The sequence below is a fragment of the Rattus rattus genome, chromosome 5 (assembly GCF_011064425.1).
Source record: "Rattus rattus isolate New Zealand chromosome 5, Rrattus_CSIRO_v1, whole genome shotgun sequence".
Classification (NCBI taxonomy): Eukaryota; Metazoa; Chordata; class Mammalia; order Rodentia; family Muridae; genus Rattus; species Rattus rattus.
Genome location: NC_046158.1, coordinates 44,524,517 through 44,549,998, shown reverse-complemented (window position 1 = coordinate 44,549,998; position 25,482 = coordinate 44,524,517).

Here is a 25,482-nt window from a genome sequence, read left to right as displayed (position 1 = left end):
ATATTTGAAGCACAAATGCATGTGTATAAATGCATGTGGGTGTCCTGGGAAACCACGAGAGACCACTGAATCTTCCTAGAAACACAGTTACTAGTTATAGGCATTTGCGAGATGCCCTGCAAGAGTTCTGGGATGCAAAGACATCAGGAAGGAAAGAAAGTGCTTTTGACCACCAAGTTATCTCTGCAGCCATGCTATTAGTTCTTTTTAGGAAACAAATGTTTATGCTCCAAACTACATTGATGTCATATGTAATACTGTATGCACCTGTTAAAATCTTTGTGCACTTTGATATCTCTTGCTAGACCAGTGCTTCTAACACCAAGTATGTATCCCCTGCCTTCCACTATCTAGGCTGTCTCTGAGTAGAGAATATTCCATTTTTTATGGGTTTGAATAACTCCAATGTTTCAATAGTCTACTATATATTAAATTTTTTTATCCTTAAGATCAACATAAAACAAAGCTCAGGATCTCTGCTGAGGATAAGCAAAAGGCTTAGGTTTTTCTAGAAATTTCTGAAAGTTTCTAGAAATTTAGGAAGATCAGTAACCTTGAAACTGATGTGGGAAAACCTAGGAGCAGAAGGGAAGGAGAGATTCAGGCGCCGGAGTTTTCAGGAAGGAGCAATCGGAGGTCCAGAAGCTCATGTATAGAAATTATGTCAATTAATGGTTTTGTCTTTAATCAGCTTCTGTTTTTGTTTGTTGCTTTTATGTATTTTTGTTTTATTATACATTCATGGAGCATCATCACATCTCCAGTTTCATTATAGCATCTTTTGTTGCAGGATGTTATGATTTATTTGAAGTGTTTCAGTAGCAAACTTCATTTTCCTATACATAGCATGGCTCTAGCTGGATGAAATGGATTTATTCCAAGTCCTAGACTGCCTCACCTGTGTCAGGATGACATGGTTATTGGAACTACTGAGAAGAAACCACAATTTAAAAAAACTTCAGTTAGATCAGTGAATATGACACTTTGTGCTTCTTTATGAATGGGTGTACCATACTCCCACTACTGTGAAATATGAAAGTGACTGTGGCTGGTAGATCTTTACCTGAGAAAAGCATACCTCATGTGATACTTTCAAGGAATTATATAAGGAATATTTAAAGGTGTGACATGTGGTTCAGAACTCAGTGAAATTCCAGTTATGATTTGTAATTAAAACAATGCTTTTAAAAGGAATTTGTTTGGGATTGTAGCCTACAATGTCAGTCCCAGACAGCAAAGAAAAATCATTAGAAGCAAGAAGGAAAATTAATATTTCAATGAGTTAACCATGAAGTCGGTGAAATTTTAGCATACCTCTTCATAAGAATATTGCTACCAGCTTGAACACTTACAATAGCATTGTCCTGATAGTTACTTTGACCACAGTTCAGTGAAATTCTCTACGTAAGAACTCATGAGCTGCCAATCATCCATCAGCCAGAGCTAATGGCGCCCAGCATTGTGATAGATATGAGATGAAAAAAAATCAATATAATCCATTCCTTCACGGATTTTAAGATACAATGGATGAGTGATGCCACTAAAATGTTACTTGTCATATTGAAAGATTAGAATTTGGTACCAGATATAAGTATAGTTTAAGCTAAGGCAGCCAGTCAGGGATCCCAGAATTTTATCACAAACTATCAGTATCTCTGTGCCATTCACTGATGTTGAATATATGAGCAGAAGATAAATTAACTCCTAAATGTTCTATCCTAAGATAACATAATAAAATTTTGCTTGCATCTGTGTCTTTTATTGCACATTAATATATACATGGTATGTACCAGCATCATAAACATATTTACTAAAGAAATATTTTGTATCTTTAACCTTACCTTTAATTGGCGATGTTAATCTACCAACATGACCAATTGAGCCACAATAGCTATTTCACCCCAGAGTAAACAATTCATCATCAGATCTGAATTAATCAGATTCTCTTCTGAGGACCTGAACAATGATAAGAAGAAATCTAATAATCTTGAGCTGAGGTAATGGCTGAGCATCAGAAAAGGGTTCCTGAGCCTCTAGAGCTGAGCTCTTAATGACACTCCAAATTCCTGGCACAGTACAATGCAGATGATATACTTTTCCTCAAATTAAAAATAAGTTACACTAAATCCTGTCATATTGGGTGAGTTGAAAGGTTTTTATTATCTACAAACATTTCTTATTGTCTAAAGTACGGTGAAAACTGATGTTTACTAAAAACCAAGAAACAATGTTTAGATTCTATCCTAGTATTACAGAATAAGTTATTTTTACCTAAATTTCAACACAGAAAATCTATCAAGATTTAACACTTTTATTTTCTTAATCTGATTTATCCTTTAATGAGACTTTTGTCTACTGGTCCATATGTATCTTAGTAGTTAATTAAAGAGATAAATATATTTTCTCTGTTTTACAACTATTCTACACATTCCTGAAGGAAATTCTAAAGTTTTCGTTCCAGCTCCGAAAGTGTTCAGAATAAGTAGTTACTTCATAATACAGTTGATTGATGGTTTTTCCTTTTCGGCATAATATAATATAGTATTATATTTCTTTAGGAATATACCTAAAGAAAGTTTTGGTCTTATAAACATGGTAAAAAGCAAATCTTATAGCTAACCAATGACTGACCCAACTTGAGACCCACCCAATGGCAGAGAGCCAACCTCTGATACTAACAATGATTCTCTGCTATGCTCACAGACAGAAGTCTATCACATCTGTCTTCTGAGAGGCTTCATCCAGAAGATTGTGGAAGAGTTGAGAGAAGGATTGAGGGGTGAAGTAGAAACTTAAGGGTTCTTTGGACAATCAGTTGGGTGGTGTTTTGCTGGGGCAAACACGTGAAGGAACAATGTTTCCTTAAACTGGACACAGGTGTGGAAGGCTAAGGCAGACTGATGAAAGAATATTTTGCTATGGCAGACACAGGAGAGAGGATGTTCTTCTACTAAAGCAAGATTGTGACAGGACATGTGATGAAAGAGTCTTTGCTAATGACATGCATGTATTGGTCTGTCCTACATCACATACTTGAACTGTATTTTTTGAGACACCATAGAGAGAAACTAAACACCAAAAACTTCTGGGGGTGTGCTGTAGTTTGATGCCACTGCCAAGGACTCAGGCTGACTGGATACATGTGCTGAGGTAAGACCTATGCTGAGGCAAGACATGTGCTGAGGTAAGGTACGTGGAGGACACATGGTGTTTGAAGGGTATAAATAGGACTCCACAGAGTGACGGAGAGAGATCTTGGCTTTATCTGTGCAATCTTCACTGATATTTGCTTCCCTGAGAGAGACACAGCAGAGAATTTTCCCTAGTGTTGCTCTTGGTCCCTCTTGCAGACTTGTACCAAGACTGAGGCCTGGCTATCTTTGTTAGATTGTGTTACCTCACTGCTGTTGCTAACCTAACTCTATCAAACCGGACTGCTGGTGTATCTGTGAGGTGTTTCTTAGTTGATCAAGCTGCTGCTACCTGCTTATATGTGAACTGAACTGGTGATTTTCAGACAACACAGATGGGAGTTGCTCTTTCTAAACAAGTCCACTTCCTCATATCCTCAAAATGGCAGGGTTCTCAGTTACTAACATGGTGTTGATGGTAATTAAAAAGAAGCACTGTGAAGACTAAAAACATCTATTTTTAGTTTTTAATTTCCTTGTAGCAATACCAAAATTTAGGTGAACTGCTTCTGTGCATTAAATGTCATGTATTTATCATATGAAAAGTACAGAAATTTTAAAGACTGCCCTGGAAAATCCAGTTAAGAAACTTTATGTTGCATGTCTTTACGTTTTAATGTTGAATTAAAGTAATAGACCTTAAAAGTTGGCAATTTAGAAAATTATACTTGATTTATCCAAAGTTAAAGTTAATTTTTTTCTGTAAAACATACTTACCATATTTAAAGAAAATCTTGATGGATATAGTGGAGTTATTTAACAATTAGGAACAACTTCACATGAAAAAAAAAGACCTAAATTCAAAGAGCTTACACACACGCACGCATGTGCACATGCACAGGCACACGCACACACATGCAAATAAATAATCATATATATGCATTCATAAAATTTTAAATAGAAATACAAAAGAATCTGTGAAAAGCAATGTATAGAATTTTAGTTGACTTGTGCTGACTCAGTTTCTTCTGGCATTTTATGATGAAATTGGGGGTTTGAGAAGAAGCAAATCTTTAGTAGTCCTTAAAATATAATTTGTGATGTGTGTGTTATGTGTGTGACTTGCTTGATAAGTCTAGGTCACAAATATATTTAGGAGACTGAAAGCCAATGATTGACTAATTTTATAATTTTGGCCTTAATTTTTTTTTTATAATCTTACAATTGGAAACAATAGAAAGGAAGTCTGGAATGTAACAATGTAATTTTTTAATGTGTAATATGATTGAGTAATATTTTTTTCAGATAGAAATCAAAATTAAAGAACACTTGGGTTAATCAATCTACCATATTAATAGAAAACACTTGATCAGGAAATTGTCTGTGGCATAAGAATGTTACTAGAAACCAAATGCACTCAGTTTGATGTAAGTTGAAGCGGAGCATCTGGCATGAGGGATTCTGTAAGTGCCAGCTTGTTTCCCCATGCTTGGATACTTGAGGCTGTTCATCACTTCTTTCGTTTGTTTTCTATTTGTGCTATATTCATATATTAAAATGCAAATGCTAATTTTTTGAATCAAGTTAATCCTATGAGTTATAGGTTAAAGAAAAGAAGTCTTAAGTTCTCCATATTTTAAGTCAGCTTTCTGGCTGCTTATTTCTGGGCCACATCATTTTCTATGTTTCCTTTAGAAGAGGACCTTTGACTTGGGATTTGGGATCCAACTCTCACCTTTTCTGTTTCCTTATCTATTTCGTCTGAGATATTTCTTCTAAATCACTCAGCAAATTTAACTTCCTTTACCCTGTTATGTAACGTACCTTTTCCCCATTTGATTTTCTTTAATTTTGTAGCAGTCCACCCATTTCCTGTTTTAAATACATCTTTTCATTTATAGACAATACATCTACCCCCAAGAAAACTACTTATTTCAATTAAAATTCAACTACATATTTCAATTCAAATCTGAATTATTCTTTTAATAAAATAGGATAAGTAGAAATCTGTAATTCAAAATCTCTCCAAGAGTGACAAATGACAAATTTGAAATATAGCCAAATGTCAGCTCTCTGAAGTGGTCCCTGATCTTGTAGTTGTTAATGCACAGAAATAGTGAAGAGGGAGTGGCATTCTTTATCCCTTAAGAAGCATGAAGAAGTCTGAGTCTTTGGTCAATGTAATAATGATTTCCAAATAGGATGCCTAGCTGCTAATAAAATCAATGAAACTTGAAAGCATTCCTATATGAAAGAACTTAAATGATTAGGGCTCTTTTCCTTTTTAGTAAATAGCAGTACTAAGAATAATTTCATCCCAGAAGGTTTAGTATGTAGAATAATCCTGTAATGTAAACATACTGTGCTCAAAGGTTCATTGGATTTACTTCTACTTTTGAATATATAAACTAGAATTCTTGGGTTTATCAACTTACCTTTTCCTTGGGAAATAAAACAAATCAAGTGTTTTCTTCTGTGTCTCCAAATGCTCCTCTCTATTTTTAATAATTTATTCAATCAGAATGGAGTTGTTTTCCAAATCTTAAATGTGTATGATATGTTATACTCTAATTAATTTCTAAAGGCACATAAACAATATAGATTCTCTCTTGCGAATTTAGTTTCTAGCTCCAGTGCTTGAAAATTGAACGGGCCCCTGATGGAGGAGTTAGAGAAAGGACTGAAGGAGCTGAAGGGATTTTAAACTCCATAGGAAAAACAACAATATCAACCAATCAGACACCCCAGGGACTAAACCACCAACCAAAGAGTACACAAGGAGGGGCCCATGGCTCCAGCCACTTACATAGCAGAGGATGGCATTGTCTGGCATCAATGGGAGTAGAGGCCCTTGGTCCTGGGAAGGCTTGCTTCCCCAGTGTAGGGGAATGTGTGTGGGGGAAGGTGAGACGGAGTGACAGGGTGAGAGATAAGGGAGATAAAAGATAATTTTAAAGATATTCAAAATTTAGTACAAATATCAAATTAAATTATTTTCATGCCTTAAACAGTTTTTCCTCATAAATGTAAATGTAAATATATCATAAAACCAGTTGTTGTTCTTGTTGTTTCTTCTCTGTTTTCATATGCCAGGCTGTACATGTAAATATAGCTTTCTGGATCCTGACAGATTTAGGTTTGTAATTCTATCAAGTATAAGAGGGCTTATTTTGTATATAGCTACAGGAAGATGATAAACAGAGGTTTGTTTGTTTATTTGTTTGTTTGTTTACTATGTTCAGTTCTGTCACTGATTTTCTATTTGGCATTAAACTATGAAACCAGGATATCAAGACATTAAATGTGAGCAAACAGGGTAAGTCCTATTAGCCTAAGGGTAAACAATGGATGATCTCATTTAAACTGTAGAAAGTCCTATGCAGAAACTCTGCAAATGAAATTAAATGCTATGCCTCATTGAATGAGCTCAGAGCTCTCCAAGAGTAGACCCAAATTCCAGCATCCAGCCAGTAACAGGCTGTGCCTTTAATTGAGTTGTAATGCTGAAATGGTTAGTTAGCAAAGACATTGAGAAGAATGCAAATGATCAGCCCCTGAAGGAGTCCAAGACACAGCCATTTCAGCAGAGAACTCAAGGACTCAAGCTGGAATAAGAATAGGTTTGATTTCAAGACTTTATTTTCCAGTTGTTAAGTAATTCCCAACTTTAATTCCTCTTATCTCCTGCAAAGAAATCAGATAATATTTTGATAAGATTCCTAAGCTGATCTTTCTTCTGAAGAGATCTAACAGTGTTCTAAATTAGGTTATTACTTGATATTTCTTTCCTATAATCATCATGGCACATTTTGCAGATTTACATGAATCAGGTTTAGGGGCACACTGAAATAACTTTTGTTTCCACTTACTTATTATGAAATATGGCTGTACAGAGTGGTCCTGATTACAAACTGTAGTAATGAGCACCTACTATTTAGTCTACCCACCTGTCATCTACGACAGTCATCATAGTGCTTCTAATTTAATTGTTTTATCTTACATAGACTTTTACCCATTAAATTTAACTAATACTTTTCTCAGTATGTTGTCAAATAGCTTAAGATATGGCATCACCATAAACCTACAACAGCACAGGTGCTCGTCTGACTTACATGAATTTGCAATTAATACACATTGCTTAAGAAACAAATCAGACCAGATATAGTGGATGGTGCCCTATGCATAGAAACAGAAGAAATGAACACTGATTCCTGCCTTTGTTGCCTAAGTGCTTGTGTTCTGTTGGACAGTGTGTTCTTTTGCCACAGCTGTTCCATGATGATTCAAAGTCTCTAACCATGGAAGTCGTATGGGTTCTTAGTGAAACAACAGGTGCAGAACATTCTCTAACATATTTTAGGGGATGGGGAAATGGTTCACATAAGTAATAATGGAAGCAAAGGACAGAAATTCTCATAGGGTTGTTGGAAAAGAATGACCCTATTCACTACTGATGGGTGTGTGAACTGTACAACCACTCTAGAGTATCTTTATAAATGGCTGGTCACTAAGTTAGGTAGTGGCATTAGTACTTCTTCTAGAAAGAAAGTTTAGATTTCAGAATTAAATGGCAATCGATTTTGAATTATAATCAGATGCTTTAAACCTTTTTAAAATTACATGCTAATATTGAATGACCTGAGTTAACTTGTGTAGGCTGATGGTAGCCCACATAAGACTTTTGTAGTTGTCTAGCAGTGTATAACATGTAAAGGTATGAATAGCTCTATTCAAGCTAATTAAGTTAAAGACTAACATACAGTTTTAATTATGTGTGTATGTGTCTGAGTGTGAGTTTGTGCATGTTACTGAAGTGTTTGTGGACATCAAAGGAGGACAACACATCCCTGGAACTAGAGGTCCATGGAGTTGTGAGGTGCGTGAACTGTGTGCTAGGAATGTTACTTGAGTTTATACAAGTAGAATATGCACTCTTAATGAAGATCTTTCCCCAATCTGTTGGCTGCCATTTTGTTTGACTTTAGTGTCCTTTGCCTTACAGAAGCTTTTCCTTTTCATGAGGTCTCGTTTATCAATTGTTGGTCTTAGAGCCTTAGCCATTGGTGTTCTGTTCAGGAAACTGTCTCCTTACCAATGCTTCCAAGGCTATTTCCCACATTATATTCTATTAGATTTAGTATATCCTGTTTTATGTTGAGGCCTTTGATCCACTTGGTCTTGAAAGTGTGAAAGATAAATATGGATCTATTTGCATTCTTCTACATGCCGATATCCAGCTAGTCCGGCATCATTTGTGGATTTGCTTTTCCCCCCATCTGACTTCTGAAACTTTGATCCATCTCTATAGCCCCATCATTGGATCATTTTAAAAACTGACTTCATTCTTTGAAAAATATACACTGAGAATATGTTTTCTCAGTGTATATTTCTCCTTATTCTCTCAATGTTTTGAACCAATTTGAACCAAGTTTTATTGTTTCATTTTATGTCTGGTGCTTTTAGTGCCTTCTCTAAAAATGTTTTGAGAATTTTAGATTACAAAACCATTCTCCTTACCAAAATCATTTAGCTCTAAACCTTTATATCTGTGTTGCATTATAGATTAATTTCCTGTGAATTGAAAAAATTAAAGCTTCCTCAGATTTTCCACTGTGGAAGGTAGGACTATTCTCCTCAGCCCTTGGTCCTGCCAAGGCTGGACCCCCACCAGTGTAGGGGAATGTCAGGGCATGGAGGAAGGAAGGTGGTGGTTGGGGAAGGTGAACACTGCCATAGACGAAGGGCTATTCTTCTATAGAGGATAGGGAGCTTATGGATGGGAAACTGGGAAAGGGAATAGCATTTGAAATGTAAATAAAAAATTCAATTAAAAAATGATGCAGCTAGGGAAAAAAAAGACTATTCTCCTCTACTAAATTGTCTGGGACTATTGAATGTTTTCTGTGTCTAGACTTGTTTCTAGGCCCTTGTCTTTGTAATACTATTTATTAATATATACATGCATATCTCATTTTACATAAACATTTTTTACATTAAAATTAACAGTGCTGTGTAAATCCTTCACTATCTTTCTTCATCATTACCTTACTTTATTTTTTACTGATTGTAAAACCTCAATTACAATCCCTTCAAGTCTGTCCCATCTGGAGATAGCAAACCCCGACAGGATTGCTGATGCCAAGATGTACTTGCAGACAAGAGCCTGGTACGGCTGTCCTCTGAGAGGCTCTCCCAGCACCTTATTAAGACAGATACAAATACTCACAGACAACCATTGTACTGAAGCCAGGGACCCCAGTGGAAGAGTTAAGGGAAGGCTAAAGCAGCTGAAGGGGATTGTAAACCCTTAGGAACATAACAGTATCAATTAACAGGAACTCTCAGAACTTCCAGGGGCTAAACCATCAATATCAGCAGGTCCATGGCTTCTACTACAACATTAAGAAGGAAACTACACCTCAGAAAAATCAAGAAATTGATCATCTTGCAACAAACCCAAAACAGAGTATCACATAAACATAATACCACGTCTAACAATAAAAATAACAGGAACTAACAATCATTGGTCTTTAATATCTTTCAACATCAATGGACTCAATTCTCCAATAAAAAGACATTGACTATCAGACTGGATATGTAAACAGAACCCACATTTTGCTACACACAGGAAACACCTCAGTGACAAAGATAAATATTGTGTCAGAGTAAAAGGCTGGAAAATATTTTTCCAAGCAAATGGTCCCAAGAAACAAGCTGGAGTAGCCGTTCTAATATCCAAAAAAATAGACTTTCAACCAAAAGTTTTCAAAAAGATGGGAAATGACACTCCATACTCATCCAAGGAAAAATATACCAAGCTGAACTCTCAATCCTGAACTTCTGTGCCCCAAATGCAAAGACATCCACATTTGAAAAAGAAACATTATTGAAGCTCAAAACACACATTGAACCTTTCACAACAGTAGTGGAATATTTCAAGACTCAACTCTTACTAATGGACAGGTCATGGAAACAGAACCTAAAAAGAGACACAGTGAAACTAACAGAAGTTATGAACCAAATGGATTTAACAGATACCTATAGACCATTTCATGCTAAAACAAAAGAATATACCTTCTTCTCAGAACCTCGTGGTACTTTCTCCAGAATTGACCATATAATCAGACATAAAATAAGCCTCAACAGATGCAAGAAGATTGAAATAATCCCATGCATTCTATTATATCTAAGCCTGGTCTTCAATAACAACAAAAACAACAGAAAGCCAACATACACATGGAAACTAAACCACTTTCTACTCAGTGATAATTTAGTCAGGGAAAAAAATAAAGAAAATATTAAAGACCTTCTATAATTTAATGAAAATGAAATCATACCACACCCAAATTTATGGGACTCAATGAAAGCAGAGCAGAGGACTCCCTTATCTGGCATCAGTGGGAGGTGAGGTGCTTTCTACTGTGGAGACTTGATGCCCCAGAAAAGGGGGATGCTACAGTGATAAGGAAGGAGTTGGTTTGCTGGGTGGGGAGCACCCTCCTAGAGGCAAAGGGGAAGGGGATGTGGTGGGAGGTTCATCGAGCAGAGATCAGGTTGTGGAACAACATTTGAAATGTAAATGAGTAAAATTAATTAAAAACTGCCCAAACAAAGCATTATAAGACACAAACATCTCCAAAAATACTGAGTTTGTTTTGTGTTGTCCAGTTACTGAGGAGCATGGAGCCTCCCTTAATTGTGTTTTGTATACCCAGTAAGATGACACTGGAGGAGACTAAATTTTCTCTGCTAGTGGTGGCTAATTAGAGATAGCTTCTGGGTGATGGATAGGGACATGTGTCCATTTCCCTTCTTAGTGCTGGAACCCCATCTAACTCGTACTGTGCCACTGTTCTGCAAGCTACCATAGTCTTGATGAGTTCATTTGTGTATCAGTGTGTTGTGTCTGGAAGGCTCTTGGTGTTTTTTTAAATCACAATGGTTCTTATACTACTTTTGTTTCCCCTTCCTCATAGTTTCCCAAATTCAGCAGAGGGGTTTGATAGAAAGATTCCACCTAGGACTGAGAGATCCAAGGACTCTCACTCTCTGTACATTGTCTAAATGTGAGTCTCTTTATTAGCTTCGATCTCCTGTAGAAGGAACCTTCTCTGATGGTGGCTAAGAAAGAGAACGGTCTTTGAGTATAGCAGGATGCCACTTTATTTCTATGTTCCATTAGCAGAACAGTAGTATTTGTTTTTTCCCTAAATCACTGGATTATCTAGTCTTAACTTCTTGGTTATCTGAGTAGTATCAGGCATGGGTTCCATCTCATGAAATGAACATTAATAGCTTAAGATATGACATCACCGTAAATCTACAACAGCACAGGAGCTGGTCTGACTTACATGAATTTGCAATTAATACACATTGCTTAAGAAACAAATCAGACCAGATATAGTGGATGGTGCTCTATGCATAGAAACAGAAGAACTGAACACTGATTCCTGCCTTTGTTGCCCAAGTGCTTGGGTTCTGTTGAACAGTGATGTTCTTTTGCCACAGCTGTTCCGTGATGATTCAACATCTCTAACCATGGAAGTTGTATGGGTTCTTAGTGAAATAACAGGTGCAGAACATTCTCTAACATATTTTAGGGGATGGAGACACTCAGTGACAAGAAATTCAGTTGGGGGTGTGTCTCCACTGTTATTTGGTGATTCAATTTAGATATCTTTTTATATGAATATTTTAAAGAAGTTTCTGATGTAGTCAGCTTCCATAAGACCCCTCAAATGGCCCTCAGTGTTCTATGTCCCTCTTCGTCTCTCTATAAGTATATAAAACAGAGCACGGCCCTCAGTTTTCTGAGGAGTCCATGTTCCTTGTTTTGGCTCTTCCAGTTTCGAAGACAGCAGTGGAGACTCTCTGCTCTTTTACATCACTGTCGTACTTGGAATATTTCTCATCAGTAGAGTCTAATTCCATGTCACACTGGACCCAGGGAAAATAATCTCCCCTTAAGGACAAGTCATTAAGGCCCTTAATTACTTCTTTTTGTTACAGCTTTTGGAATGGAGCACAGAATGTAGTTGCTTTTCAGCAGTGTTGTTAAGGCATAATATAATGATTAGATAGCAATCATATTTAGAGAACTGGATTTCCCAGCCTAGATCATAGTTCTAATAATTTGGATATTTCTAAGCCATGGCTTCAAAAGGGGAAATATGTATAAAATAATATGGTAAAACACAATTAATTATATCTGTAGATTTCACTAAAGCTTTATTTCAATTCCTTAGAAGTGATGTCAATTGTTATTTATTGACTAGCATTTAGAGACTAGATGAATGGCTTTAACCATTTATTTGAAGGAAAGAATGTATCTTCTTAAGTATTGTTAGTTTAGAGCTGTAACATTTTAGAAGCATAATTATTTACTACACTTCTGCCTGTGGTATGTGCCTAGAACTGTGATCAACATATCTCACAGCAAATATAGCACTACAGCTATATGCTCTAAACCTTTTGTTTTGCGGATAAAGACACCAAATAGAATCTTAAGAAGGTAGTTAACAGTATCCCATTCATTAATACATGCAGCCTACCTTTGGAGAGGAGATCCTAGGTGATATGCTATATCATTTTATAATGGTATAATTATTATATAATTGATTAAATGGTAAAGATTTGATGTGTGTTAAATTCTTTAAATCACTTTAAATTGTTAATGTGTAAAGAAAAGTCATAAAAAATAAACTTGGTAGGAGGGAACAAAGTAGTTCACAGACCACCCATCACTGGTCATATTGAAGTATTAAAGTTGATGTTTCTTTGCCTCCTTTTAATAGTGAGGAATTCAGTCTCCATCTGTGCCCAAAGATAAGGCTGTCTTATAGCCCTCCGGACCCAAAATCTGCCCAGAGAGAGCTGGTCTCCCAGGAACACTCTCACTCCTAAGCTCACTTTTACTCCACTGATTGTCCAAAGAGGGACCTCCCAGGAGCACACAGGGCACAGGAACCATAGATCAGGCTAGGATAGGACCATTCTGGTTTCCATCAGTGCCCAAAGCTGAGGCTGTCCCAGAGCCCTCCAGACCTAAAGCCTGCCAGGAGAGAGCTGGTCTCCCATGAATGATTTCAGTCCTAAGATCACAGACTCATAGGCCCACAGGAAAGACAAGTTCCAATAAGAGACAGCAAGACCAACTAACATCAGAAATAACCAGATGGCTACAGGTAAGTGCAAGAACATAAGCAACAGAAACCAAGACTACTTGGCATCATCAGAACCCAATTCTCCCACCACAGCAAATATTGTATATCCTAACATACTGGAAAAGCAAGATTTGGGTTTAAATCACATCTCATGGTGATGATAGAGGACTTAAAGAAGGACACAAATAACTCCCTTAAAGAAATATAGGACAACAAGTAGAAATATAGGTAAACAAGTAGAAGCCCTTAAAGAGGAAACACAAAAAATCCCCTAAAGAGTTACAGGAAAACACAACAAAAGGGGTAAGGAATTGAACAAACCATCCGGTGTCTAAAAATGGAAAAAGAAATAATAAAGAAATCACAAAGGGAGAGAATTCTGGACATAGAAAACCTAGGAAAGACATCAGGAGTCTTAGATGCGAGCATCACCAACAGAATACAAGAGATCAAAGAGAGAATTGCAGAGGCAGAAGATACCATAGAAAACAATGACACAATAGTCAAAGAAAATGCAAAAAGTAAAAAGTTCCTAACTCAAAATATTCAGGACATCTAGGATGCAATGAGAAGACCAAATCTAAGGATAATAGGTATAGAAGCGAGCAAAGATTCCCAACTTAAAGGGCCAGTAAATATCTTCAAGAAAATTTTAGAAGAAAACTTCCGTAACCCAGAAAGAGATGCCCATGGACATACAAGATGCGTACAGATCACCCAATAGATTGGACCAGAAAAGAAGTTCCTCCTGTGGCATAATAGTCAGAACACCAAATGCACAAAACAAAGAAGGAATATTAAAAGCAGTAAGAGAAAAAGGTCAAGTAACATATAAAGGCAGACCTATCAGAATTACACCAGACTTCTCACCAGAGACTATGAAAGCCAGAAGATCCTGGGCAGATGTCATACAGACCCTAAGAGAACACAAATGCCAGCCCAGGTTACTATATCCAGCAAAACTCTCAATTACCATAGATGGAGAAACCAAGGTATTCCATGACAAAACCAAACTTATACAATATATTTCCACAAATCCATCCCTACAAAAGATAATAGATGGAAAAATCCAACACAACAAGGGAAATTATAGTCTAGAAAAAGCAAGAAAATAATCTTGTTGCAACAAACCCAAAAGAAGATAACCACACAATTTCACTTCTGACAACAAAAATAACAAGAAACAGCAATCACTATTCTTTAATATTTCTTAAAATGAATCGACTCAATTCCCCAATGAAAAGACATAGACTAGCTGTCTGGACACATAAACAGGACCTAGCATTTTTCTACATTCAGGAAACCTAGTTCAGTGACAAAGACAGACACTACCTAAGAGTAAAAAGCTGAGAAAAATTTTTCTAAGCAAATGGTCCCAAGAAACAAGCTGGAGTAGTCATTCCAATACCAAATAAAATCGACTTTCAACCAAAAGTTATCAAAAAGATAAGGAAGGTCACTTCATACTCATCAAAGGAAAAATCCACCAGGATGAACTCTCAATTCTGAACATCTATGCTCCAAATAAAAAGGCACTCACATTTATAAATGAAACCTTACTAAAGCTCAAAGCACAAATTGCACTTCACACGATAACATTGGGAGACTTCAATACCCCACTCTCAGCAATGGACGGATCATGGAAACAGAAACTAAACAGAGACACAGAGAAACTAACAGAACTTATAATTCTATATACAGATATCTATAGAAGCATTTCAATCTTAAAAACAAAAAGGTATACTGTCTTCTCAACACCTCATGGTACCTCCTCAAAACTGACCATATAATTGGTCACAAAACAGGCCTCAACAGATACATGAGGATTGAAATAATGTCATGCATCCTACCATATACCATGGACTAAGGCCAGTTGTGAATAGCAGCAAAACAACAGAAAATCCATATATACATGGAAACTGAACAACACTCTGTTCAATGAAAACGTGGAGGATGAAAACAAGGAAGAAATAAAAAATAAATTAAAAACTCTTTAGAATTTAATGAAAATGAAGGCACAACATACCCAACCTTATGGGATACAATGAAAGCTGTGCTAAGACAAAATCTCATAGCTCTGAGTGCCTCCTAAAAGAAACTAGAGAGAATACTCTAACCACTTGACAGCACACATCAAAGCTGTAAAACAAAAAGAAGCAAATACACCAAAGATGACAAGACAGCAGGAAATAATCAAACTCAGAGCTAAAATCAACCAAGTAGAAACAAAAAGAATTATACAAAGAATCAATAAAACCAGGAGGTGGTTTTTTTTGAAAATTATCAACAAAATAGATAAACCCTTAGGCAAACTAACCAGAGGGCACAGAGATAGTATAGAAATTAACAATATCTGAAATGAAATGTGACATAACAACAGAATCTGAGGAAATCTAAAAAATTATCAGATTCTATTACAAAAGTCTATACTAAACAAAACTGGAAAATGTGGAGGAAATGGACAATTTTCTAGACAGATAGCAGGTACCAAAGTTAAATCAGGATCAGATAAACTATCTAAACAGTCCTATAACTTCTTAAGAAATAGAAGTAGTCATTAAAAAAAACTTCCAACCGTAAAAAAAAAAAAAAATAAAAGCCCAAGACTAGATGGGTTTAGTGCAGAATTCTAATACCAATACTCTTTAAACATTCCACAAAATAGAAGCAAAAGGAACACTACCCAATTTGTTTTTGAGGTTACTATTACACTTATACCTAAATCGCACAAACATCTTACAAAGAAAAAGAACTTCAGACCAATTTCCCTGATGAATATTGGTGCAAAAATACTCAGTAAAATTTTTGCAAACTGCATCCAAGAACACATCAAAATGACCATTCACCATGATCAAGTAGGTTTCATCCCAGGGGTGCAGGGATGGTTCAATATATGGAAATCCATAAGCATAATCCACTATATACAAAAACTCAAGGAAAAAAGAATATACATAATCATCTCATTAGATGCTGAGAAAGCATTTAACAAAATTCAACACTCCTTTATGATAAAAGTCTTGGAAAGATCAGACATTCAAGAGCCCATACCTTAACATAGTTAAAGCACTATACAGCAAACCAGTAGCCATAATAAAGCTAAATGGAGAGAAACTTGAAGCAATCCCACTAAAATCATGAACTAGACAAGGCTTTCCCCTTTCTACCTACCTATTCAAAATAGAACTTGAAGTCCTAGCCAGAGCAATTAGACAACCAAAAGAGGAAAAAGAATTCAAATCGGAAAGGAAGAAGTCAAAATGTCACTATTTGCAAATAATACCATAATATATTTAATGACCCCAAAAATTCCACCAGAGAACTAATACAGCTGGTAAATAACTTCTACAAAGTGGATAGATATAAAATTAACTCAAACAAATCAGTAGCCTTCCTCTACTGAAATGATAAGTAGGCTAAGAAAGAAATTAAGGAAGTGACATCATTCACAATAGTCACAAATAATATAGAATAACTCGGTGGGACTCTAACCAAGCAAGTGAAAAATCTGTGCGACATTAACTTCAAGTCTCTGAAGAAAGGAATGGAAGATCTCAGAAAATGGAAAGATCTCCCATTCTCATGGATCAAGAAGACTAATATAGTAAAAATGGCCATTTTGCCAAAAGAAATCTACAGATTCAATGCAATCCCCATCAAGATCCCCATCAATTCTTCATAGAGTTATAAAGGACTGTTTGCAAATTCATTTGAAAAAGCAAAAAACCATGGATAGCAAAAACTATTCTCAAAAACAAAACAAAACAAAAACAAAAACAACTACTGGGGGAATCACCACCCCTGACCTCAAGCTGTACTACAGAGCAATCATCATAAAAACTTCGTGGTATTGGTATAGAGACAGGCAGATAGATCAATGGAATAGAATTGAAGACCCAGAAATGAACCCATACACCTATGGTCACTTGATCTTTGAGAAAGGAATTAAAACCATCCAATGGCAAAAAAGACAGCATTTTCAACAAATGGTGCTGGTTCAACTGGCAGTCAGCATGTAGAAGAATGCAGATCGATCCATTCTTATCTCCTGGTGCAAAGATCCTGTCCAAGTGGATCAAAGACTTCTGCATAAGACCAGATACACTGAAACTAATAGGAGAAAAAGTGAGGAAGATTCTTGAACACATAGGCACAGGGGAATTTTTCCTGAACAGAACACCAAAGGCTTATGTTCTAACATCAAGAATCAACAAATGGAACCTCATAAAACTGCAAACCTTCTATAAGTCAAAGGACATTTTCCAACAGATTGGGAAATGTCTTTACCAATCTTACATCTGATAGAGGCTAATATCTAATATGTATAAAGAACTCAAGAAGTTAGACTCCAGAGAATAAAATACTTCTATCAAAAAATGGGGTACAGATCTAAACAAAGAATCACAACTGAGGAATAAATACTGAATGCCTGAAAAGCACCTAAAGAAATGTTCAACGTTCTTTTTTAAAATTTTTTATTAGATATATTTCTTTACTTACATTTCAAATGTTATTCCCCTTCCCAGTTTCCTGTCCATAAGCCCCCATTGCCTCCCCTCCCCCATACAGGTATTCCCCCTATACATCCCCTTATTGCCCCCGCATATTCCCTTGCACTGGGGGTCCAACCTTGGCAGGACCAAGGGCTTCCCCTTCCCCTGGTGCTCCAACAAGGCTATTCTTTGCTATATATGCAGTTGGAGCCCTGGGTCAGGCAATGTATAGACTTTCAGTAGTGGTTTAGTCCCTGGAAGCTCTGGTTGGTTAGCATTGTTTTTATGGGGTTGCGAGCTCCTTCAACTCTTTCAATACTTCCTCTAATTTCCCCCAACGGGGTCCTCTTCTCAGTTCGGTGGTTTGCTACTAGAACTGACCTCCGTATTGGACATGCTCTGAATGTGTCTCTCAGGAGAGCTCTATATCTGGTCCCTTTCGGCATGCATTTTCTAGCTTCATCAATCTTATCTAGTTTTGGTGGCTGTATATATATGGGCCACATGGTCAGGCTCTGAATGGCCATTTCTTGAGTCACTGCTCTAAACTTTGCTTCCATATCCCCTCCTATGGATATTTCCCCCCTTTTAATAAGGAGTGGGAGCATCCGCATTTAGGCCATCCTTCTTAGTCATCAAGGAAATGCAAATCAAAACAACCCTGAGATTCTACCTCACACCAGTCAGAATGGCTAAGGTTAAAAAAAAACAAAAAAAAAAAAACCAAAAAACAAAAAACAAAAAAAACTCAGATGACAGCAGATGCTGGTGAAGATGTGGAGAAAGAGGAACACTGGTGGGATTGCAGACTGGTACAACCATTCTGGAAATCAGTCTGGAGGTTCCTCAGAAAATTGGACATTGAGCTACCTGAGGACTCAGCTATACCTCTCTTGGGCATATACCCAAAAGATGTTCCAACATACAACAAAGACACATGCTCCACTATGCTCTTAGCAGCCTTATTTATACAACCAGAAGCTGGAAAGAACCCAGATGCCCTTCAACAGAGGAATGGATACAGAAAACATGTTACCTTTACATAATGGAGTACTACTCTGCTATTAAAAACAATCAGTACATGAAATTCTTAGGCAAATGGATGTAATCATCCTGAGTGAGATAACTCAGTCACAAAAAAACACACATGCTATACATTCACTTATAAGTAAATATTAGCCCAAGTGCTCTGAATACCCAAGAAAAAATTCACTGACCATATGAAGCCCAAGAAGAAGGAAGACCAAAATGTGGATGTTTCAGTCCCTCTTAGAAGGGAGAACAAAATGTTCATGGGAGAAAATTCAGGGGCAAAGAGTGGAGCAGGGACTGAAGAAAAGGTCATTCAGAGACTGCCCCACCTGGGGATCCATTTTATATGCACCAAACCCAGTCACTGTTGCTGATGCCAAGAAGTGCTTGTTGACAGGAACCTGATATGGATGTCTTCTGAGAGGCCCTGCCAGAGCCTTACTAATACAGATGAGGATGTTTACAGCTAACTATCAGACTGAGCAGGGAACCCCAATGAAGAAGCTAAGGAAAGGACTGAAGGAGCTGAAGGCATTTGCAACCCCATAGGAGGAAAAACAATATCAACTAAACAGACCTTCCAGAGCTCCCAGGCACTAAACCATCAACTAATGGGTACACATGAAGGGACCCTTTGGCTTTAGCCACATATATAGCAGAGGATGGAGTTGGGTTGTCTGACATCAATAGAAGGAGAAACCCTTGGTCCTGTGAAGGCTCATTTCCCCAGTAAAGGGCGTTGAGATAGCAGTGGGTGGGTAGGAATAGCAGCATCTTAATTGAAGCAGGCAGACAGTTGATTGGGGATGGGAAAGGAGATAACATTTGAAATGCAAGTACATAAAATATCCAATAAAAATGCAAAAAAGAGAGAAAAATAGGAAAGAGTTGAGAGCTAAATTTCTAACATGAATGTACACTGCTCAGGCAGGTGAGACTAACGAAGGAAATTGCTACTTCTTGGAAATACAATTAGGGGAACTTTTTTTTAAAAAAGAATAATTAACATTTTGAAAGCCTTGCATCATCAGGATTCACTGCTGGAAAATAATAACATTGTACAGGGAAATGAATCAGATAAATAATTTTTAATTGATTAATTCATTATTCTAGTTGGAAAGCACAGAAGCCTTATTTTGCACATTCAATTTCTAGTATAGAGGATTTTCATAGTTCAGGCTATAGGGAAAGATTGGAGATATAAATTTATATTTGGAATGATGAGTTGGAAGAGAAGGAGGGTGTTATAAAAGAACATAACTTTAGAACACTGAGAAAGCCTGAGATGGTAAAGTCTAGGATAAAGCGTATGACAACTGAAAGGATGTATTAGGTACATGGGATTCTGATAATCAGGGGTTCTACTAGTGGAAGAAAACCAAAGGTGAATGAAGAGGCCATTGAGGTAGATAGTTAAAACTGTGTCAAACTGAGACAGTCTAGAATCACTTGGAAATAGTATTAATGATGAATTGCCTAGATCAGGTTGGCCAATGGGTATTTCTACGAGGGACTATTTTGATTGGTTGTTGACTTTGAAGACACATTTCACCATGGGTAGTACCATCCCTAGGTCAGGAATATTGAACTATATAGACCAGGATAAAGTTAGATGAGAGGAGAGGAGCAAGCAAGAATGCATTCATTCTCTCCTTAACCTTGACATTGGTGACAATGCTTGAGTTCCTGCCCCTGACTCCCATCAGAATGATGAACTATAACTCAGAATTGTAAGACAGACAACCCTTTCTCAGTAATTTGATTTTGGTTGGGTTGTCTTATCACAGCAACAGAAATGAAGCTAGGACAGCAGGAAAGCAGAGGCCGAGACTATCATGTACTGAAGAGAATCGCTCCCAGCACAAGGCAGCTGTGATCTCCAGAAAAAGAACAGACGGGAGTGTGGGCACATTTATCAACAAAGTCCCACTATTCATCTATTCACACCCAATATGTATCCAGCCAACTCTATCGCATATTTCCAGAAAATTGGGATAAAGTTCTAGGAACAGAGAGGAAATTAATTACAAGGTATTTGTAGCCGATGCTAACAGCCTTTCGCACAGCTCTACATCTTTCAGGTTCCTTGGAAGCTGCCAGTCCCTTCATGGGCACGAAGGACTTTGTTTCCCTCTTGAAACCACAGGGAACAAGAAATTAAATATCCTGCCATGGCTCTGTAGCAATGCATAGACAAAGACTCCCTGGCCACTTGAAGTGGTTTAGATTTGATGTCCTGTGCATGTGGATCAGGATTTTTTTTTCAAGGGATTTGTGCCAGCAGCACACTCTGGTGGAAGCTGAAGAACGAGCCCTTTATCTAGCTCCTTCCCTTCGAAGAACTTCTCTCAATGCCAGAATCACTAAGTTGCCAAACTGGGATTGTATGCTGGAGTCCACATTTTCATGCCTGTCTTCCGAATGGAGTTAGTGTATGAGGAATTCCAATATTACTGATGCCTGAAGCATAATTAAGTGCAGTCCTTTTTGAGGAGCGTGATATTGATATTGCCTTTATTAAGAAACAGGGAGCCTGAAGTGTTAGGCAAATTTAACAGAAATTTAATGAACAGTTATTACACAGCAGACATACTAAGTTCTTTCCTATGTTATTATGATGACATCCTAATAATAGTCTACTTATATCACCACTCTAATAGTTAACCATGAACCATTCAGTTCTTAACCTCCATGTTGCTAGACTTAAATGTGAAAGAATAAATTACAACCAAAGTATCAAATAAATAAATTATAATTTGTATTATATACATATATAGTATTATATACATATATTGCTATATGTGTATGTGCGCCTATAGTTTTTTTCTTCTCTGTCTCTCCTTGTGTACATATGCATGTATGTATATGTGTTACTCCAGTTTATTGTTCATATTTCCCAATCTCTGTTTTGAAAGGCTCTATACCATAATAAAAATTTAGAGACTATATATCATCATAGCTTCAATTAAAAGTCTTATCTCTTTTTCTCTAGCATCTGTCACTTAATACCTCTTCCTACTTTCAGCCTTGCTTCGTGAAATATCAATTGTCCAAGAAGGCTATGAGACCATTTGAAGATGCTATTTTATCACTACTGAATATGCATTTTAATTTTTAGAATGAAAATTTGTGGTGGCAGAACAAAGTTGTTGGATTATCAAATATAGCTAGAAGTCTAAAGTCAGTTATTTCAATTGATGTAGAAATCCAGCACTATCAAAAGCTCAATTTATTTTTATTTTATTTTATTTTATTTTAATTGGGGAGACAAAGTATCACTAAGTAGTCATTGGCTGGCTAGAACACCTATTTATTCTAGAATGACCTCAGACTCACAAAGAACAATCAGCCTTTGCCTCATGAGTCCTGGGATTAAGAGTTAGTGGCACCAAGACAGACCAAGTATAGGTTTTAATCTCCTCCCTCAAACTCAGTTTTTACATTGCTTTTTATTAGCAAGTAATGACATGAGTTTCATCTTGACATTTATTTTTTAATAAATTTATCATATGTAGTTTGAAAGAGAATGGTCTTTGTGGGCTCACAGATTTCAATACCTGGTCCCAGGTAGCAGAACTACTTGGGGAGGATTAGGAGGTATGGCCTTGTTGGAGGAGGTGTGACATTTGGCATGGGATTTGAAGTTCCAGTAGCCTCATGACTTTCCCAGGGTGCTCTCTCTGCCTTGAGTTATGTCTCAATATGTAACCTCTTAGCTACACTCCAGCATTGTGCTTACCTGCCTTGGAGCTATGATTTTGTTATAGTGATCATGGCCTCTAATTTTCTCAAAGTAATTAATTCTCAAATAAACTTTTCTGTAAGTGGCCTTGGTTATGGTATCTTATCAGAGCAATGGAAAGGTCAGTAAGTCAGTTTTTTCGTTCTTTTTCTTGTTGTTGTTGTTCTTCTGTGTTTTTACTTGCTGCTCTGCTTGCCTTTCCTCTCAAGTTTGGTATTAGAATAACTGCTGTAGTACTTTAATGTGTGTGCCTTTGTGTGTGTGTGTGTGTGTGTGTGTGTGTGTGTGTGTGTGTGAATACACACACATATACAATATATAATAATATGTAATTAATATATAATATAGTATATAGCATATAGTATATATAATACATAATACAATATACAATATACAATATATAATATAATATATAATATATAATATATGTATACACACACATAGATCACTGTAGATCTTGAGAAAAAGGAGAGTAACACTGGAGAAAATAGAGCTTTCCCCCTTTTTCTTGTGTGAAAACATATTTCTCACATGTGCAAAAAAATTTCTCTTCGTTTCAGATGTGTTTAAACTGGATTACATGCTTATATCATACTGTTGTCTGGTAAAACTTTACTGATTGACTCTTGCCTATCAGTTTAAGTTCCCAGAAGAAGTATATTGCAAAACAAAGTGTACAAGCAAAGCCAGGCTTAGCGATTAAAAAAAAAAACCCTATAATCTCAGAGACTAGGGAGGCTGAGTCAGAAAGATAGCTTGAACCCAGATGCTTAAAGGGCACAACCCCAGAATGAGAGGAGTAAGGAAAGAACAAATGACCTTATTCTGGAAACTGTAAGAAAGGACAGGGATCCACATGAACATGGTGTGTGAGAAGGTAAGTGCTTTCTAAGATTCCTTGTCTACTCTGTGGAAACAATGCCCTGTGCTGCTAGATAGTGAAATTCATTGTTTACCTCTGCAGTCTTCTTTTCCTGAATGTTGAGCAGTGTGTTTTCCTGCTTTGTAGATAGGCTTCTTTGATGCTTCCCCCTTGTCCTCAATCTCTTTGCTTTGTGACCTAGAGAATCATCCACAGTATAAGAGAGAGGACAGGGTGACAAGGTCTGGTCACCATCTTTGGTATTGGTACTGTGGCCTTCTCACTTCCCCATATCTATGTGTCTGATCTCTTCTGTTGTTCAGAGAGATTTCCTTCTCACATCCCTTCTCAGGCCTATATCAGACAGGACTGATCTTCTGCTGATCACCACCATGGATGCATGTGTCCTTAGCACCATCATCTCCCTACACCTCTTTTGCTATTTATATGTATTCATCTGATCTCATTCAGAATACTGAACACAGGTACGACTGAGCTCCTTACTGACCTGAGGAAGATCAGAGGAAGTTGGGAAAAGCAAAGCTGTTCTCTCCACTTTCAGTTCTTCTAGCACCAACTATCTTTAATTTTTCCTAAAAGCCATCATTAATTTGTAAAATAAGACATAGAAATAATAACATGAAAAGCACGTTAGCATCTCAGTTCCCTGTAGTCAATTCTGCTTTTAAGCTCCAGGTATAATTTACCATGCTCAAATAATGGGGTTTGAGAGTGATAGTTTATTGTTCAGGCTGATGTTTGTCTTCCATTCATCCTTTTACACAGATAAGAATGAATGTTCTGTGCCCTATTTGTAATAGTTTTAAATGGCTAAAATGGGTTCAAAATTAAATTTGTTATTCCACTCCATTCCATTTTCATTTTCCATGAAAATCTCAAGCCCAGAACTTTAGAACCTTTCAAATGCTCATGACTAGCAAATGGTGAGCCTTGGCCCAGGGCTTTCTTGGGAGGGTGATTCAACCACAAGACCTCCCTATGTATGCCTACTTAATCTACATGCACTTTAATCACACCTTTTTAAAGGTTTTAATCATCATCATCATCATTTTTAATTATGCATGTGTGTGCCAATGTCTGCATAGGTACCAGTGATTATGTCAGCCTAGGTACAAGCCTAGTGCAAAAAGGTGTCTTATTCTTTGGAGTTACAGCTACAGGCAGTTGTAAGCTGCCTTCCTTGGGTTCTGAGAACTGACAAGGACAGTATATTGGTTGATTCTGTTAAGGGTCAATATTTAGTTAGCACTAAGCAGAGTCATTTATTATCTGTGAAGTTCTAACACCTACATGTGTATTGACAAAGATCACAGGGATCTTCAATGGTTAATATTACTTGTATCAGGAATGGCTGATGATCCTCCTCCCTTCTCCTCCCAAGTGCTAAGATTACAGTAGTATGACACAAGCCTGGTTTATGCAGTCTGAAGGATGGAATTCCTCTGTACAGGACAAGTACAGTCTTCACTGAATTATATCCCCATTCACTACCATACATTTTTCCTAAAACACTCTTCAACTTGTTTATGAAAACATCACTTTTATTACCACTACAATCAGTAAATTTCTCCATGACAAATTTGGTTTTCTGACTCTCACATTAGACTGCATATTCTCTAGAAGGGATAGGGCACTCTTTATTTGGGAACACAGGAATCTGTAGAGTGTTTGCCAAAGACAGGACCTGAATATCACTCTCGACAATGAAAAGGCGAGCGGGTCCTGCTTCATCTTCATTTCCTTCTCGTTTGAAGTTTCTATAGGGTCAGAACACGCAGTTCTTCCTCTTTAATATGCTCACATTCTCAAATCCACCAATCACGTCTTAGGAAAATTGTCTCACTAACAAATCCTCAACCTGCTCCAAGAAGCAGTGGTGGGAGAAAATAAAATAAAAGGACAAAGGAAAATACCTTGACCTCTCATTTCTGGTTCTTTATGCTATAACGCAGGTATTGAGCTGAGAGAACAGCTATGAACCTGGTACCCATGCCCTCTGCTCCACTAGCCTGCTCTGTCTCAGCTCATCTGGAGCCAAACT